Raw genomic sequence first — 19,396 nt, forward strand, 5'->3', positions numbered from 1 at the left:
ACTATGCAGAAAATGAATGCACAGCTTGATAAAAATGCTGTGATGCCTGGCAATCACAGATGTTTTTCAGTAACCATTTTTTTTCTACCCAGTTTGATTAATAGGCCCCTTTCAGTAGGAAGAGCCACTCCAGAGGATCACAAAAGGCAGTTTAAAAGGCCTGGCTGGCTCTAACTTAATAACTTATAAGTGCATTTTTTACATTTTTAAGCACTGAAAAAGTGGCAAACTTGGAATAGTGGAAATGGACGTGAACTGGAAACTAAATTAGCACTTGAAATCTATGCACATTGTATAGCTATTTAATTAATATTAGTTGGAAAGTCTCTACAACACAAATGTACAGTTTTGATTTATGTAAAGTAACAATTTTTAAGAAAAGGACTGAAGTTTGCCACATCAAGTAACTCATAGCAAACAATCAGATGCTTGTACATAATCTTCAATATTCAAAAGAGTGGTTGGCAACACCCTGTTTTCAGTGGACACGGCACACAATTTACTTGACATTAAACTTATCTGAACAGCAACATTTATTTTTTTTATTTGCAGGCTACTGTACAATGTTTTGAAGGTGGGGTCCCTCAGTGACCTAGTAAATGGGTGACTCAGGTAACTAGTAAATGCCACCTGAATGGCTGCATTGGTAATTACACTTCACACTACATTATGCCATTGTTTTTTAAAGGGGATATACAGTGGATATAAAAAGTCTACACACCCCTGATAAAATGTCAGGCTCCTGTGCTGTACAAAAATGAGACAAAGATAAATCATTTCAGAACTTTTTCCACCTTTAATGTGACCTATAAACTGTACCATTCAATTGAAAAACAAACTGAAATCTTTTAGGTGGAGGGAAGAAAACCAAAAAAACTAAAATAATGTGGTTGCATAAGTGTGCACACCCTTAAACTAATACTTTGTTGAAGCACCTTTTGATTTTATAACAGCACTCAGTCTTTTTGGGTATGAGTCTATCAGCATGGCACATTTTGATTTTGCAAGATTTGCCCACTCTTCTTTGCAGAAACGCTCCAAATCTGTCAGATTGTGAGGGCATCTCCTGTGCACAGCCCTCTTCAGATCACCCCACAGATTTTCAATCGGATTCAGGTCTGGGCTCTGGCTGGGCCATTCCAAAACTTTAATCTTCTCCCAGTGAAGCCATTCCTTTGTTGATTTGGATGTATGTTTGGGTCGTTGTCATGCTGAAAGATGAAGTTCCTCCTCATGTTCAGCTTTCTAGCAGAAGCCTGAAGGTTTTGTGCCAATATTGACTGGTATTTGGAACTGTTCATAATTCCCTCTATCTTAACTAAGGCCCCAGTTCCAGCTGAAGAAAAACAGCCCCAAAGCATGATGCTGCCACCACCATGTTTCACTGTGGGTATGGTGTTCTTTTGCTGATGTGCAGTATTGTTTTTGCGCCAAACATATTTTTTGGAATTATGGCCAAAAAGTTCAACCTTGGTTTCATCAGACCATAACACCTTTTCCCACATGCTTTTGGGAGACTTCAGATGTGTTTTTGCAAAATGTAGCCTGGCTTGGATGTTTTTCTTCATAAGAAAAGGCTTTCATCTGGTCACTCTACCCCATAGCCCAGACATATGAAGAATACGGGAGATTGTTGTCTCATGTACCACACAGCCAGTACTTGCCAGATATTCCTGCAGCTCCTTTAATGTTGCTGTAGGCTTCTTGGTAGCCTCCCTGACCAGTTTTATTCTCGTCTTTTCATCAATTTTGGAAGGACGTCCAGTTCTTGGTAATGTCACTGTTGTGTCATATTTTCTCCACTTGATGATGACTGTCTTCACTGTGTTCCATGGTATATTTAATGCCTTGGAAATTCTTTTGTACCCTTCTCCTGACTGATATCTTTTAACAATGAGATCCCTCTGATGCTTTGGAAGCTCTCCATGGCTTTTGCTGTGGGATGCGACTAAAAAGATGTCAGGAAAGACCAACTAGAGCAGCTGAACTTTATTTGGGGTTAATCAGAGGCACTTTAAATGATGGCAGGTGTATACTGCCTATTTAACATGATTTAGAATGTGATTGCTTAATTCTGAACACAGCTACATCCCCAGTTAGAAGAGGGTGTGCACACTTATGCAACCACATTATTTTAGTTTTTTTGGTTTTCTTCCCTCCACCTAAAAGATTTCAGTTTGTTTTTTCAATCGAGTGGTACAGTTTATAGGTCACATTAAAGGTGGAAAAAGTTCTGAAATGATTTTTCTTTGTCTCATTTTGTACAGCACAGGAACCTGACATTTTACCAGACTTTTTATATCCACTGTATACCTTTATATTTGCCAGGGGCGCCACTGGAACTTCCTAATTAGCATAACCTGTTTATGTCAGTGAGTGACATGCACAAGTCCCTCCTCCACGTCTTAGCAGTCTAAGGGCATATTTATTATAATGTGTAAGCCAACATCGCTGGTGATGTTGCCCATAGCAACCTATCAGATCAATGCTTTTGTTTTCTAACTTGTAGGTGCCCGTTAAAATCGAATTGCTTGTTGGTTGCTATTGGCAACATCAGTGATGTTGGCTTACACACCATAATAAATATGTCCCAAAGGGACATCATGCTGTATAAAAAGTGGAGTAAAGCATTACCTGTGATGTTGCCCAGGGCAACCAATCAGCAATTAGATTTCAACAGTTAGAAAACCAAAGCAAAGCATCTGATTGGCTGCTATGAGCAACATCACCGGTAATGTTTTACTCTACTTTTTACACAGCATGATAAATATACCCCTAAGTCTCACCCTTGTGGATGGCAAATACCAGGCTTTTGGCTAAGCCGAGTGAGTAACCTAAGGGTTAACTGAACACAGGAATTCAATAGAACCTGCACAGGCAGTTAGTGCCGCTGACACTCTGGAACCTCAAAAAGCTGTTCAGCTAAAAGCCTGTCTAGCAGTATGAAAACGCACCAAAACAGTTAATATTTCAGAAACAACATAAAAATATATAATATAAACTGCAAAAATTGCCAAAAGGTTACAATTTATTTTTTTAGGTAAAGATCTGATTTAATATTCTTTGTTTTTAGGCAATTCATTTGCTACCATTTTACAACAGATTTTACATTTGAGGAGATTGCTAAAATGAAACCTTTTTTTGTTTCTCTGGAAATAACACAAAAATGTATTTTCTTTTCTTTTCTTTCATGAACAACTGTAAAAACAGATGTTGCCCTAAATTACATGCAGTACACAGCTCCTCCCAGCAAACAGACAAGGGAAGCTCTCCCTGAGGAAGAATGTGGTAGCTGAACAGATGACTGAGACCGCAATCTTCCGCCCATGGAATCATGACCATGAGTAGTTTTTTTACTCAGATGCTCAGCATGAGGCCCAATAGATATTTTTAAAATTTTCAGCATCCCACGCCATTAAAAAGATGTCCAGAGTGCTGATAGTTGTAGTTAAACAACATGTGGGAGGCAAAGATTGCCCTTACTTGGTTTAAACACAATTATTCTAAAAAAAAAAATCCCTGTTTGTATGTACAGTAACTTTACATTCAACAACTTACTACAGGCAGCTGCAGGGGATGAACAGTTTCTAATTGAATATCATTCCAGAAAAAAAGCTATAAAGATGGTGCTGGCAATTTATCAAAAACACCACCGGATACATAAATATTCTGACAACTACTGTAGCAGGACTGTAACTATATAGAAAGTAGACCCTGCAACTGCATTGGGGGCCCAATAAAGATCTTCGATTGGGGCACTGACAGTAGTTTAAAAATGTTTAGGAAACATGTATTATTCTGAAAGATTATAGAGGCTCTTGATCCAGGTAACTTTTATACTAATTACTAACAGACAGCCATAAAAGCAAAACACAGGACTAGGCCATTCTTCCAACAAGATTTCTTTGGCAGGTATTCATGGATTCCTACAAAAAGGCAATTTAAAATAACTGTGATGCTTAATTCAAACCATAGTAAGATACATAAAAGCCTTACATGTTTTGTGATAAGCACTCACCAATGGCTACTATGGATCCTACTACAGTTTGAATAAAGATTCACAGTTATTTTACTTTGCTTGTTTGTCGGAATCTCTGTGTGCCTGCTTGTTGGTGTTGGATTTCTCCCCAAGCTGTAGGTCTGGGCTATGTGCACCCGGACCCCTCATTAAGACTGGTGAGCTTCAATTTTGGTACACACTATAAACATTGTTCTTATTCTTGCTAGAACTGTATGTTACCTGCAAGCTGCTTCTCTCTTATCAAAAGGATAATGAACCCCTAAAAACAAATATGGATTGAAATGCCATATTTTAGATGCCAGACTTTAGTTTCATAATCTGTATAACAGTAATGAGTTAGGTCTTCAAAATTGTGCACAGGTGGTCACCATCTTGGATCTTGTTAGGCATGTCAGTGACACTCACATGCCCAGTGGGCTCTGTTAAGAAGCTAAAGCTAAGGGGTTAGCTGAAATCATCAAGTATATCTTTGATGTGTATAGTAGGTCTCTACCAACCAAAATGCCTTATGTGCCATGGACCTAAAACTTCTTATTCCTTCCCAGACTGAATAGGTAATAAAGTGGACTATCTAAGCCATTTCTACAACAGATCAATGACTTTTCATTAAGTTTTCTGAACAACAAGTAATCAAACTAATTAAACATAGTTCTAAAAGCACCCATTTACCCTAATGAGTGTTCTGTGTATGTCTTTTGTATTTCTGACAGCTCCCAGCCTGTTTTGTAGATTAAAGGAAAAATAAGACCATCATCATTATCATCATCATCATTTATTTACAGCTGTATATAACAAACAAGAGTTGCAGAATAAAAAGGTAATAATTGGATATAAATAATAAACATTCACCTAAACCTAAGTTTGTTAATAATCCCCTGACTCTCTGAAGCTAGTAGAGAAGAGTTTAATACACTACACTGGAAACACTGACTGTCAAAATGCCATTCAATCTAAATTTGGCTCTGGTTTATCTATTACAAGTCTAATCTTTTGATAAAAATTCTACATCCTGCATTTTGTCTGAACAATCTATAAACATGTAGTAAGATAGCCAAGTTCTAGAAGTAATGAAAGAAACAAAGATTTTACGCCCTTTCTTTAGGGAATCCCACCCATCCAAGAATTTGGGTATAGCCAAATGGAAAATAACAGAAGTGCCAAATAATGCTTAAAAGATTATTTTACATCCTTTAGTGTATAGTAATATTTTTCCAGAGCCACCACCATGGCACCAACTACTGCTAATTTCCAAAATGCTACTGACTTCTTATAATATATAAAAGTGTCTGTCCCAAATAAACAAACACACATTTTCATACAATACAGAACAAATTATAACTCTGAACATCTAATAACCTCTCCTAGAGAAGCACATCATTTGCTACAACAGCTCCACTAACCAAGGGTTACCTCTGATTTAGGCTATACTTTAAGAAAAGATCTCATATCTCATTAAGAACAGCCAAAAAAAAGAAACATTGGCAATAACTTGCATAACTGAGTTTTGATACCATCAACATCATAATTACAGTATAACAGACAAAGTACACTAAATAAAAATTGTTAAAATTGTATATCACCTTTAAATTAATGAAAGCGACCGCATTGTGCCCGAGTCTGAGCTTTCAGAAGGAGCCAGCGCTACACATTAGAACTGCTTTCAGGTAACCTATTCTTTCTCCTACTCCCATGTGACTGGAGGAGTCCCAAGTCGGACTAAGATTTCTTACTTTTGAGTGCTATTCTGATATTTACCTGGAGCTACTATCTAGATACCTTCCCATTGTTCTGCTGATCGGCTGTGGCACCCTGGGAAATGAAGAACATGTTTCAAAATTAAATAAAAAAAATTCTGCTGGAACAGCTCTATTAACTGATGCATTTTGAAAAAAAACATGTTTTCCCATGACAGTATCCCTTTAAAATCCATTTGGTTGCTATGGCTTTATATCCTAGCAACCAGCAGCAGTTGGGAAAATCGCAGTGAAAGGTGAAAGATAGAGAGAAAAGCAAGCAACTGTTAAGTAGAGGCCCATCTGTCACCATTCAGTATCCTTCAGACGTTGCAAATTCAATAACATCATTGGCAGCACACAGCAGACAAGGGCGTTTGAACTGCCACTGTTTTCCCCCAGGAGCAATAAAAACACCCTTTGTGCCACCTAAACATAAGCTTATGCCCAATATTTATAACACTTCACAAATCCATATGATGTATTAGATACAGTATCAGATGGTCTATTGCTTTTAAAAAGGAACAGCATAACACCATAAAGTAAAAATAGTTGTTTTTACAGTTCCAAGTTTGACAAGTTTGTATCTATAAACTAGCTCCTACAAATACAGGTATGAGACCTGTTACCCTGAATGCTTGGGACCCGAGGTCTACTAAAAATAACTTAAACATTTATTAAACCCAATAGAATTGTTTTCTATTAATTAATTATATCTTAGTAAGGATCAAACACAAGCTACTGTTTTATTATTAGAGATAAAAAGAAAATCAGTTATAATTATTTGATTAAAATGGACTCTACGAGAAGATGGCCTTGGCATAATTCAGAGCATTCCGGATTATCACTGTGGGTATAATGTAAACAACGCTGTTGATCTGTTATTTGCTATGTAAACATTTGCCCTATTTCAACTTGAATGGCTGTCCCATGGCTACACAACAGCTTATCTTCATAAACTATTTCAAGCCTCTGAAGTAAAGTTTTTACTTGAGGCTTGAAATATTTTATGAAGATAAACTTTCATTTTCATTTTCAGCTATTAATAGAAATCATATTAATTGTAAATTTTAGAAGAACTGCTTTTATGTTTGACACACATATATCTAGGGGCATATTTATTATGCTGTGTAAAAAACAGCGAGAAAATTCGCCACACATTGCCAGGCTTCGCTCTGTAAAATCGGCGTAATTTTTTTACTAGTTTTTTCTTCTATAAAATAATAGCGTTCGGAAGGTGATGTTCTCTGTTTATTTTACACAGCTTTTTACGTCGTTTTTCCGGTGAATACGTTTTACACAGCATAATAAATATGCCCCTTAACCTACTAGTACGATAACAAACATAAATGCAAAAGAATGAAACTGGTGTAAAACAGACAATTTATTCTGATAATGTAAGTGATGTTAAGAATCCTGTTGTGATTTATGAATGGCCCACTGGATGAATAGCATGCCAAGCATCTTCATATGCATATTACAATGGGTGTAAATACCACAATTCTTGGTTGCCTCAGCAACTAGAACAAAAACCTGAAGCCTGAACTTCCCCCAGGCTTGCTTCTGTGCAGTGACAATAAAGGATTCACTATTGGAGAGCTAAGCAGCAAGATAACAGAGGCTGTACCAGCATCCACACCATGCTCCTAAAGCAACAAAAAGCTCAGAATGAAAGCCAGAGAAACATTAAACAAACAACCAGTTGTTTTTGTCTTACATATACCTAAAGGTGGCCATACACGAGCAGATCCGCTCACTTGGCGATGTCACCAAGCGAGCGGATCTTCCCCCGATATCCCCACCTACGGTGGGCGATATCGGGGACCATTTAGGTAAAAAAAAATAATAATCCGATCGTTTGGCCCTGGGGCCAGACGATCGGATTATGTGGGCGGCAATGGGGCAGTCGGATCGGGGACCGCATCAACGAGCCGATGCGGTCCCCGATCCGACCAGATTTTCTAACCTGGCCGATCGAGATCTGGCCAATTTCAGGCCAGATATCGGTCGGCCAGGCCGCTCTGCTCTCCCCATACACGGGCCGATTAGCTGCCGAATCGGTCCAAGGGACCGATATCGGCAGCTATAGTCGGCCCGTGTATGGCCACCTTAAGTCCTCAATAAACAGTTAAATGAGATCTGAATCCACATATAAGTTTAGCTGAGGTTCTTGCAGCACTACATTAGGCAGAGATCCCCAACCGTTTTTATCCGTGAGCAACATTTAAATGAAAAAAAAGCTGGGGAGCAACACAAGCACACAAACTAGGTGACCAAGAAGGACTCAGATTGGTTAATTAGTAGCCCAATGTGGACTGGCAGACTACAGAACCAAAACTTGCCTCCAAGTCAGAAATTCAAAAATGGGCACCAACTTTGAGGCCACTGGAGGCAATATCAGAGGGGTTGTTGAGCAGCATGTTGCTCACAAGCCACTGTTTGGGGATCACTAAAATAAGGTTACAGGTTCCATGCACTGGAACTTAATCAATCCACCTGGTCCCTCTTCCGAACCTTCAAGACTTCTTCCCTACTCATGCAACCAGTCAAGCATGCAACGGCACCTGGCAGAGTGTACACACCAGGGGGGTTGGTAAAGGGCACCTGCTGGAAGTGACAAATGTGGAGAAAAGGGGAATATATGGGCATCAAAATTTACACTAATAACTTAACGCTGCATGTGGTAATGAACAACGTAATACTAAAAGAACCTAGGCAAACCGTGTAATTAATCTTTACAGTTATTGGGTAGTAATGGTAGTAGCCACAGTCATCGCAGAGTATGATCTGTCAGACTACTAACTGCCAGCACTGCCATATATGGTCCTATTAAAGGAAATGGTTATAATAGTCACATATTCCCAACTGATGGTGATTCTGTATCAGTTAAGTAGGCCACACTAAAATAGCTAAAACTGGGAACTGACCCCCCCCTCCCCTTCATTTGGAAATATTAAATAAATAAACTCTCTCAAATGACTAGTGTTACAGTAGATGTGCAAAGCAAAGTATACAAAAAATAATCCTTGGCATTTTGTTCAACACTCTGGTGGGATTAACTAAATCTTCCTAATCCAATGAGTCTGATTTTGTATAAATTCTTTCCAAACAATTCATATCTAAAATATTTTTGCTTTTAGGAAAACTTGTTTGTTAGCTGCTCAGGAAAGATTTTCAGAAAGGCATTTGCAAAAATAACAAAAATAAATAAATTCTGTATTTTACATGGCAAAGTAAAATAGCACTACTTTTTAAATAATGATATTTTGGTGAACTGGACTGCAGTAACTAATCTAATTTACTATACTATTACGTTTTGTTATATAAAAGAGTACAATATAGACTTTTCATGTACACAGGATGAACAAGCAATATATTCCTGCTAGAAATATCTTACTGTATTGCAGCAGATTTGCACCTAGCTTGCTTTAGTGTTCAGTAAAGCATTCAATGCTATGCAATAAACAATGAAGAGCAACCATCTGGGACACTGAAGGAATGTATAACAGAATGGACAAGAATGAACAGAGCATAAGTGACTCACAGATATGTCTAAGCATTGCTCTGCACAGTGTGAGGCAGCCCCTAGAAAGCCTGATCCTTGCACAAATATACACTTTGAAGACAGCAACAGTGTTCTATGGTTCAGTGGAGGCAGGCCTATGTATGTATGTATGTATGTACAGTGGTGTGAAAAACTATTTGCCCCCTTCCTGATTTCTTATTCTTTTGCATGTTTGTCACACTTAAATGTTTCTGCTCATCAAAAACCGTTAACTATTAGTCAAAGATAACATAATTGAACACAAAATGCAGTTTTTAAATGAAGGTTTACGTTATTAAGGCTGATGCCACACCAGGCGTAGGGTTGATTTTTTCGGCAAGCGTTTTTCCGCTTGCCGAAAAAATCAGCCCTACGCCTGGTGTGGCATCAGCCTAAGGGAGAAAAAAAACTCCAAATCTACATGGCCCTGTGTGAAAAAGTGATTGCCCCCCTTGTTAAAAAATAACTTAACTGTGGTTTATCACACCTGAGTTCAATTTCTGTAGTCACCCCCAGGCCTGATTACTGCCACACCTGTTTCAATCAAGAAATCACTTAAATAGGAGCTACCTGACACAGAGAAGTAGACCAAAAGCACCTCAAAAGCTAGACATCATGCCAAGATCCAAAGAAATTCAGGAACAAATGAGAACAAAAGTAATTGAGATCTATCAGTCTGGTAAAGGTTATAAAACCATTTCTAAAGCTTTGGGACTCCAGCGAACCACAGTGAGAGCCATTATCCACAAATGGCAAAAACATGGAACAGTGGTGAACCTTCCCAGGAGTGGCCGGCCGACCAAAATTACCCCAAGAGCGCAGAGACAACTCATCCGAGAGGCCACAAAAGACCCAAGAACAACATCTAAAGAACTGCAGGCCTCACTTGCCTCAATTAAGGTCAGTGTTCACGACTCCACCATAAGAAAGAGACTGGGCAAAAACGGCCTGCATGGCAGATTTCCAAAACGCAAACCACTTTTAAGCAAAAAGAACATTAAGGCTCATCTCAATTTTGCTAAAAAACATCTCAATGATTGCCAAGACTTTTGGGAAAATACCTTGTAGACCGACGAGACAAAAGTTGAACTTTTTGGAAGGTGCGTGTCCCGTTACATCTGGCGTAAAAGTAACACAGCATTTCAGAAAAAGAACATCATACCAACAGTAAAATATGGTGGTGGTAGTGTGATGGTCTGGGGTTGTTTTGCTGCTTCAGGACCTGGAAGGCTTGCTGTGATAGATGGAACCATGAATTCTACTGTCTACCAAAAAATCCTGAAGGAGAATGTCAGGCCATCTGTTCGTCAACTCAAGCTGAAGCGATCTTGGGTGCTGCAGCAGGACAATGACCCAAAACACACCAGCAAATCCACCTCTGAATGGCTGAAGAAAAACAAAATGAAGACTTTGGAGTGGCCTAGTCAAAGTCCTGACCTGAATCCTATTGAGATGTTGTGGCATGACCTTAAAAAGGCAGTTCATGCTAGAAAACCCTCAAATAAAGCTGAATTACAACAATTCTGCAAAGATGAGTGGGCCAAAATTCCTCCAGAGCGCTGTAAAAGACTCGTTGTAAGTTATCGCAAACGCTTGATTGCAGTTATTGCTGCTAAGGGTGGCCCAACCAGTTATTAGGTTCAGGGGGCAATTACTTTTTCACACAGGGCCATGTAGGTTTGGATTTTTTTTCTCCCTAATTAATAAAAACCCTCATTTAAAAACTGCATTTTGTGTTTACTTGTGTTATCTTTGACTAATAGTTAAATGTGTTTGATGATCAGAAACATTTTGTGTGACAAACATGCAAAAGAATAAGAAATCAGGAAGGGGGCAAATAGTTTTTCACACCACTGTATGTATAGCTTAATTTAAAAGGTGCTAGAAGGATACAAAAGGCAGTACAATCTTATAGTGCAGCGTTTTTCAACCGCTGTTCCGCGGCACACTAGTGTGCCGCGAGATGTTGCCTGGTGTGTCGTAGGCAGGGCCGCAATTTTTACTTTAAAAAAAAAAAAAATCCGGGCCCTGTCATTGGTTGCGCCCCGTGTGTACGGGTGACGTCAGTACGCACGGGGCGCAACGTTATAAAAGGGCCTGTGTGCGGTCGCGTGTAGGCAGAAGTGCAGAGGCGGCGCGGGTGAGGGGAAGATGCTGCTGAAGCCGCCGAAGAGTAAAATGCTGCTGGGCACCAATGTATTAGGGGGGGCCACGGGGCACACTGACTTATGGGGGCACTGCTGCTGGGCACCAATGTACTAGGGGGGCTGGCTCTTGGCACCAATGTACTGGGGGGCACTGCTGCTGGGCACCAATGTACTAGGGGGGCACTGCTCTTGGCACCAATGTACTAGGGGGGCACTGCTGCTGGGCACCAATGTACTAGGGGGGCACTGCTCTTGGCACCAATGTACTAGGGGGGCACTGCTGCTGGGCACCAGTGTACTAGGGGGGCACTGCTGCTGGGCACAGAGTTAAATTTTTTAACATTTTCTAATGGTGGTGTGCCTCGTGATTTTTTTCATGAAACAAGTGTGCCTTTGCCCAAAAAAGGTTGAAAAACACTGTTATAGTGGACACAAGTAGGGAGGACACTAATTATAATAAATACAATAGATATGTATAAATACACAGAGATGAGATGTCATGTGGTATGAGACACAGTAGCAAGGAGGCCCCTGCTCTGTAGACCTTACAGTCTAAATGGGTGGATATCATACAGACACAAAGGGAAAAATGTACAGAGGTTTGGGCAGTGGCCCTTAAGAGGTTGATCAACTTTACACTAACTTTCAGTATAACGTAGAGATTGATATTTTAAGACAATTGGGCTTCATTCTTAAATTCTGATAGTTTTTCAGTTGTTAAGTTTTGCTTAGTAGCTCTCCATTTTGGTATTTCAGAATCTACTATTTTCCTGAGCAACCAAGGATTGGTTTAAATAAGAGACTGAGAAAAAAAAAAAGAGACAGCTTATAGGTAGATAAGTAAGAAAAGTTAACTGTAGCATTACAGTTATAGCATCACAGAGCAACAGTTTATTGACTCACAGGGTCAGTGCCCCCCATTTGAAAGCTGGAAAGAGGCAGATGAGGAAAGCAAATAATTAAAAAACTATTAAACATAAATAATGAAGACAAATTGAAAAGGAACTGGAAATTCCATATCATACTAGAAGTTATTTAACCTCCCCTTTATGAGCAAGGACTGGACCAGGCAAGATATGTTCTAGTGCTCCAAAGGGTAGAATCTGAAGAGAATAGGAGAGTGCTCCTTTCTGAGAGATTCAGGCTTAGAATTCCTGCCCCATATTATACCTATTTCTCTACACTTGTCCTACCTGTTCCAGCCTCCCTTGGGTGCATTTTTAAACACTGAGCAAATTTGCACTTAAGATCCGCTCGCTTGGCTATGTCGCCAAGCGAGCTGATCTTCTCCCGATATCCCCCACCTACGGGTGGGCGATATCGGGAGAATCCAGGCTAATTCGATCGTTTGGCCCCAGGGGCGAATTATTATGGCGGGTATAGGCAAAGTCGGTCCGACTAGATTTTTTAACCTGCCTTATCGAGATCTGCCCGATTTCAGGCCAGATATCGGACGGGCAGGCCCGTCGGTAGTGCTCATACACGGGCCGATTAGCTACCGAATCGGTCTAAGGGACCAATATCGGCAGCTAGAATCGGCCTGTGTATTGTATTCATTGTTTAACCTGTAGCTGGCTTTAACCTGTACTGGCATATCACTGATTGGTTGCTATGAGTTACTGCATATGGGCAAATTTGACCAGTGTTTATAAATGAGCCCCTAAAAGGCTCTTTATTTTCCTTTCCTGCAGGTTATTCTAACATGTACTGCAGACAGTGCACTGACATAGCGCTGTTACAAGACTGTCAAACAAGCAAGTATTAGTTTGACTGTTTGACAGACTGTTTAACAGCAAGAGGCAGAGATAACAGGCAGCAGAGATAGGCAAATAAATCAAACTATAAAATGACAACCAGATGAAAAGTAACTACACCCTTTAGGGCTCTGGCACACAAGGAGATTTGTCGCCTGCGTTTTTTCCCCCTGGCGCTTTGGCGACAAGTCGCCACGACAATACCCACGAAGAGATTTCATGCGAGTTGAGCTCCAGGCGATCTGCTACCCATGGTACACTCAACAGTCAACCCCCCTCATGTTTACTCAAGTCGCTCAGAAAAGGGTCTGTGTGCAATTTGAAACAGCAGGCGATTTGAAGTAGCCTCGTATGTTTTGACGCTGGCGATTTCCATTGATTTAGCATTGGCGTCTTGTCGCTCGTCTTGTCCCCAAATCGCTCTTTTAAAAATCGCCGGCGACAAATCTCCTCGTGTGCCAGAGCCCTAAAACTCCAGCTTTCAAGACAACTACAACAAAGTAAACAATTCAAATTTAGCAACCAAAATTTGGGGGGAGGGGGTTGGTAAAAGGGCCAATATTTTATGTAATGTCAATATAAAGTTCTAAGACTTAATATTTATTATAGTCTTACTAAAGAACAGGGGGTTAAACATTATATCATCGTCAGCCTTTAGCTGCATAAGGGCTGCTGAACAGTCTGCATCTAAATAAATGCCATGTCCATAATGGAAAATGTGGCTCATACTATAGCATAAAAACAGGGAAAGCAAAAGAGATCAGTTAAATTTGTGGATATGCAGCTTTTCCTCCACAATAAAAATATGTACGCAATATATGTTTCTAACAAATAAAAAGAATACCTAGAAAGCTACAGAATATGACCAGCTGATACAAATAGCTGCAAGGCTCCAGAAGCCTTTCCAGAGCTGCCAATCAACCCTATGTCATGAGGGAGATCCACTCCAGGCCTTTTTGAGACAATATTTTATCATATCATTTAATGTAAAAAGGAATTCAGGCCTAAAAACAGGACTGTATCATGATCTCCCTCATGACATGGGGTTGGTTGACACCTTTGCCTTTTTAATGTGGGGAAACAAGGAAGGCAACTGGGACAACTTAGCAGTGCAAGGCCTCTACGCAAAATAAATCTAACTGGCATGACCAACCCTGTTAGTCACTTCTGTAATCCAGAAAAACGTAATGTATGTTGACAAAAATAGTAAATATAAAATATCTGTTCTTTTTAACTTCATTCACTGTAACACCCGATAAATTGGTAGGCGCATTTAAATGAATATGTATAACATGAAGCATTAAATGAATATGCATAACAATCTTCTTTGCAAAGCAGAATATAAAGCAACAGACTTAGTTGTGTACATCAAAAAGAACTGGAACAGAAACTGGATTTCTTTCTAGGATTTCAGTACATTTAGCTTTAAGATATTTTTCCTTTTATCTTTTTTTTTTAATACTGCATTGCGACAGTCCTACAGTCAGAGATTTTGTAAGTTCTTTACAATAAGAGAGGGTGAAAGGAGCAAGATGCTGACAGTGCCCCCCCGAAGGGCATCATCATCAACAAATTACAGAGCAGCATGGTAGTGATTAGCTGTTGCAATACAGACCACAATAACACAATCATGTGTGACAATTGCTATTATTTTAACAGATAATTAGAAGGTATTTGTGATTACCCTAAAATGCTTCTGTTCAAAAATGTCCGTATAGCTTAAACGTAACAGAATGCCAATCTTTTTAATGAAAAACAACATATGCTTTATTTATAATGATACTTTGCTTGCTATTTACTAACCAGTGCTAATCTTTGTGCCTTCAGCACAAAATTTGATCCTGATTGCAAGGTGGCCAATTATCTAGGAATTCTGGTTAGGAATATTGGGAACTGCAACAGCTGGCATTCACCTAGCTTGGGATATTGTTCTTTGCAGCTGAAACTTTGTTGCATAAAATCACAATATAGGATTTGACTTATGGCTGCTAATCACAAACAAGATGCAAATAGAATATATATAGTAGATATTCCTTTGCCAATCAGTAAGTGATCAAAGTACTGTTCAACAGGAATCAATACAAACTGAAAGACTTCTAGTTGATACACTGTTTAACTGAAAAAGTGTGACAAACAGCTTTGTACACATGCAGCACATTTCTTAGCAATAGACAATGGGGTGTCAAAATGAGCAGTACGCCTACTGTGTGTATACAGGAGTCAGTGGAGGCTACAACTAATGTATAGACTAATATAGACTTCTCCTCCCAAAGCAATGAATGGCAGACCCAGTGGCTGTAGCACTAAGAATGTATAACTATAGTGGTCCAAACTTTTTTTTTTTAATACTGGTCCAAACTTTTTCTCACTTTCTCATCGATCTCTGTCCTGCCTACGGTGGGTATACAGAATTACCTTAAATAGAGCAAAATGCCTCCCTACAAAAGACAGAATTATCTAAAAATATATAAGTATTGATTGGAAATTTAAAAAAAATTAGAGCATCACTTATGTACTGACATGTTTGAATCAATGATTGCTTATAACATTTAATCCATAAAATTACTATTTACAATGAACACAAAAGGGTACCAGGTAGAAAACAAGTTGCTGAGCGGCAAAGGAAAAAATTCTGTAAAATCATTTTGCCTGTTTTATATATACATTAATTTATAAATACTTCACGTATGTGATTAACAAAGAAAGCACTCAGTCTGGGACTCTTAGGTACATGTCTTTGAACCTTGCCAGGCCTTCTGTACCCATTCTGTGTGTGGATTGCCTTGACTTGTACCTGCCCAACCTCAGATTCTTTCAGGATTTCATAGGCTCTGACCTTGTCCACTCTTACTCTCCTTACTGGCCCTCATCTGTCTAGAGGCAATTTGTAAAACCCAAAGGGCTTATTTTTTAATTCCTGATTCTATTATGTTGCAGAACTATAATTTCAAGAATGACCTGACGCTTCATTCTATTCGTACACTGGTTATGTTCCCATAGGGCACTGTTTCAGAACCTTAGACTCCAGGTGTTACAGGACTACACCTTTCAGCAGAAACTGAAGTCCTGTAACACCTGGAGGCTAAGGTTCTGAAACAGTGCCCTATGGGAACATAACCAGTGTACGAATCCAGATGGCAACTAATAACTTAATGGACCACTACAAAGAAACATTTTACAAAGTATAAAAGGCTAGAGATATCACTGGCTATAACAGGCACTGAACAGGACAGTTTGTTGCAAATATAGCTACACACTTCTAAACAACCTTTATCAATAAACAAAAAAATGGACATTTGAACAACTGTACCTTGTATTTATTATCATACTTTGTTACTGTAAAGACCTCTATTTGTTCTATTAATGTATTATTCTGCTACGTACACTAGTGGTGCTGTACCAATAAAAATATGCATAAATAGCAATTTGTATCTGATTATCTATTTCCATGAGGTTTTTGTAGTTAAATTTAAGCCACCATTAAAAAATGTTTTGTTTATTTTTAACCTATTATTATACTTAATTTATAAAGGTCAATTCACATGCATACACATTATAGATATTTTTTTCAAAAGCCAACTAACCTGCCTGTATATATTTGGAGTGCGGGAAGAAATCCACTCAAGCACAGGGCACAGGGAGGTCATACATACTCCTTGCAGCAATCAAACCTATGTCCCCAGCTCTGCAATGCACTGCACCACGGTGCTGCCTCTATGTTGCCTTCATACACAACAACACAAGCCCATTGTTTAACAAATGGAACCTTAAAGTGCACTAACTAGACAAGTATGCCACTGGAGTTGAGCCCATACAGTGGTTAGCTGCCTTAGGCTAAATAGCAAAGTGCGCACCTCTTAGGTGCTCCATAAGTGCGCACTTCTTAGGCACTCCATAAGTGGGCATCTCTTAGGTGCTCCTCGTCTTCTGGCAGTGTTTCTGCTAATAGAGGACTGTGTCACTAAGCTGATCTGCAGAGATGTTAGTGGGCAACTCATTAGAGTCTCTTTGGGCAGTGCACTAAAATCCATATAAATATCACGTTACCGACATCATCAACTAATTCAACAGGTGATCTTTATGGAATTCTTCTAGAAAATAGTTTTTGCTTATAAAGAAATCATGCAGCTTTAGACGAGCATATTTTATGTACCACACATTGTTTTAATATATATATATATATATATATATATATATATATATATATATATATAAACACTCATGTAAACTCAGTACAACGCAAACAGAACCAAGAAAAAGGTAAGCTAGCTAGAAATAACTATTACAAGTTTCCTTCCTGATGAAGAAGTAGTTTATGCTGCTTTCTTCAGCATCTGGTGCAGGTAAGTTGTTAACAAGTGCACAGAAATTTGAAATACCAAACATGCTAGCACAGCATACCAGTAAGTGCAGAGGCTGCACACAGTGCAACATTCTGAATGTCAGTCTGTCAAATACATTCAACACACTTGTTAGACTATAGTAACAGATCATATGAAAATATAAATAAATGCAAGTTGCCAGGCTGCACTGAATTTAAGGTAAGTGAAATTGGTTCCAAGTATAATTTTGTCTTTAAATGATTAACTCTGAGTGGGCCCCTCCTCCTATATTAGGATCTATGCCAGTGCTAGCACAACTCCAGTTCTTCACAAACTGCAGAACTAACAGCTTAGCTCATGATGGGAGCTGTGTTCAGATACATCTAAAAGTATCAATCTCTTATCCATGCTACTTGCTTACCCAATTTCAAGTCTGTGTTAATTTGCACACTGATTCAAATGTATATAGAAACACAAATAAATGTTCAGATAAACCTGGCACAATAAATAGTATGGGCTATAATGATGACAGGGAGCAGGTGTTGTAGGCAGGACAGTATATTAGATCATAGTAAGTATGTACAATGTTGTGTATACAAAATACTCTGCAATGTAGGAAACTATTAGCAAGCAGATTAAAAATAACAAACCATGGCCAGAGCCTCTGTATCCTGGGTTAATTATTTATTTTTTAAATAATTATTTAATATACTGGCCACACTGATAACTATTAGTATATTGACGAAATAACTAATAGTAGGGCAACAAACCACCTATCGTGTGTAAAATAAAGGTTGCCATGATGCCAAGACAGAAAAGTCCGCAGGGACTAACTCTTCCAGATCCACCCACGACAGTGAGCAGCAGCAGCAGCAGCAGCAGCAGCAGCAAGTAGTGTGACTGTCAGGACTCGCTGCTAGGAGCGTTCTAAGCAAGTTCAGTGGGCTGCAGACACGTCACTAAAATCAGTGGTTTCACCCAGAAAGCCCAGTCCCTCATGCAGTTACTGTGGGAGGCAGCAGGTACTAAACTTACCATGCTCAACAGCACATAGCGCCTCTTGCTTTCACAGCACCGCCGTCCTCGCTCTGCCCTTCGCTTCAGCTCTCCTGGCACAATTGCCCGAGCTGCTTTTTTCTCATTCTCAAGCTATTTTTTTGAAAACAGGGATGAACAGAGCCTCCCGGGATAGCAAAAATCAGCTGATTGGACGACGTGGAGGCGGGCTCTCCTGCAGTTGGCCGAGACGTCAGTCACTCAGCGCTTTGATGCTGAGCGTCAGTGGGATTTGCAGCAACAGGGCAAGGAGGTTTGGAAATTCTGCTTCTCTCTCTCCCCCCACCACACACTTGTACTGCACATCAGCTGCATTCCTTTCGGGTCACATGATCAGCCCAACTGCTGCCGCTGCTCCACAGCTGTACGAGGAAACGCTACCTGTCAATTGGACCCTGCTGGGTGATTTGGGTTTCTTTGTCATTCCACTGACAACGCGTTACCATACAACATAGTGCAACGTGATAAATAAAGCCTCTTGTTTTAATTGGGCGACCGGGTTTTCGTTTTACACTAGGTACTACTAAATGCCAATAAAGAGAGTCAATGAGAGTGAGATTTAGGGTGAATATCTATTTAGTGCCAGCGGCTTAATTAGCGGATACTCAGCCCACAGCAGATTCATTTTAGGGCCCCCAAAACTTGCAGAAGTTGACTTATTTACATTTAGCTATTTAAACTGGGCCCTATACACCCCTGGCTAGCTATCCAAGTGTCATTTAGCCAATGGGGCAGGGATCAATTAAAAGTATTAAAACCATTGTTTTTTGGTCATGTGTGGAGATGCCATTACTTACTCCTGATGCTCTTCCCATGCAT

General features: G+C 39.5%; 1 protein-coding gene across 6 annotated transcripts in view; it reads right to left on the reverse strand.

Moving 5' to 3' along the window:
* The window catches only part of arhgef10 (Rho guanine nucleotide exchange factor 10), a 76,238-nt gene extending 56,842 nt beyond the window's left edge, over positions 1-19,396 (reverse strand). Inside the window, exons 1-2 of one of the 6 annotated variants that reach the window (XM_018094424.2) lie at positions 18,557-18,983; positions 5,777-5,830 (exon numbers count right to left, since the gene is read on the reverse strand). The gene's annotated coding sequence lies outside the window, so the exon portion shown is untranslated. Of the gene's footprint in view, positions 1-5,776; positions 5,831-18,294; positions 18,314-18,556; positions 18,985-19,374 lie in introns of those variants that run through there. The other 5 variants (XM_012963478.3, XM_012963479.3, XM_002935157.5 and 2 more) reach the window with 5 other exon arrangements.

Source organism: Xenopus tropicalis, chromosome 5 (genome assembly GCF_000004195.4).
Source record: "Xenopus tropicalis strain Nigerian chromosome 5, UCB_Xtro_10.0, whole genome shotgun sequence".
Lineage (NCBI taxonomy): Eukaryota > Metazoa > Chordata > Amphibia > Anura > Pipidae > Xenopus > Xenopus tropicalis.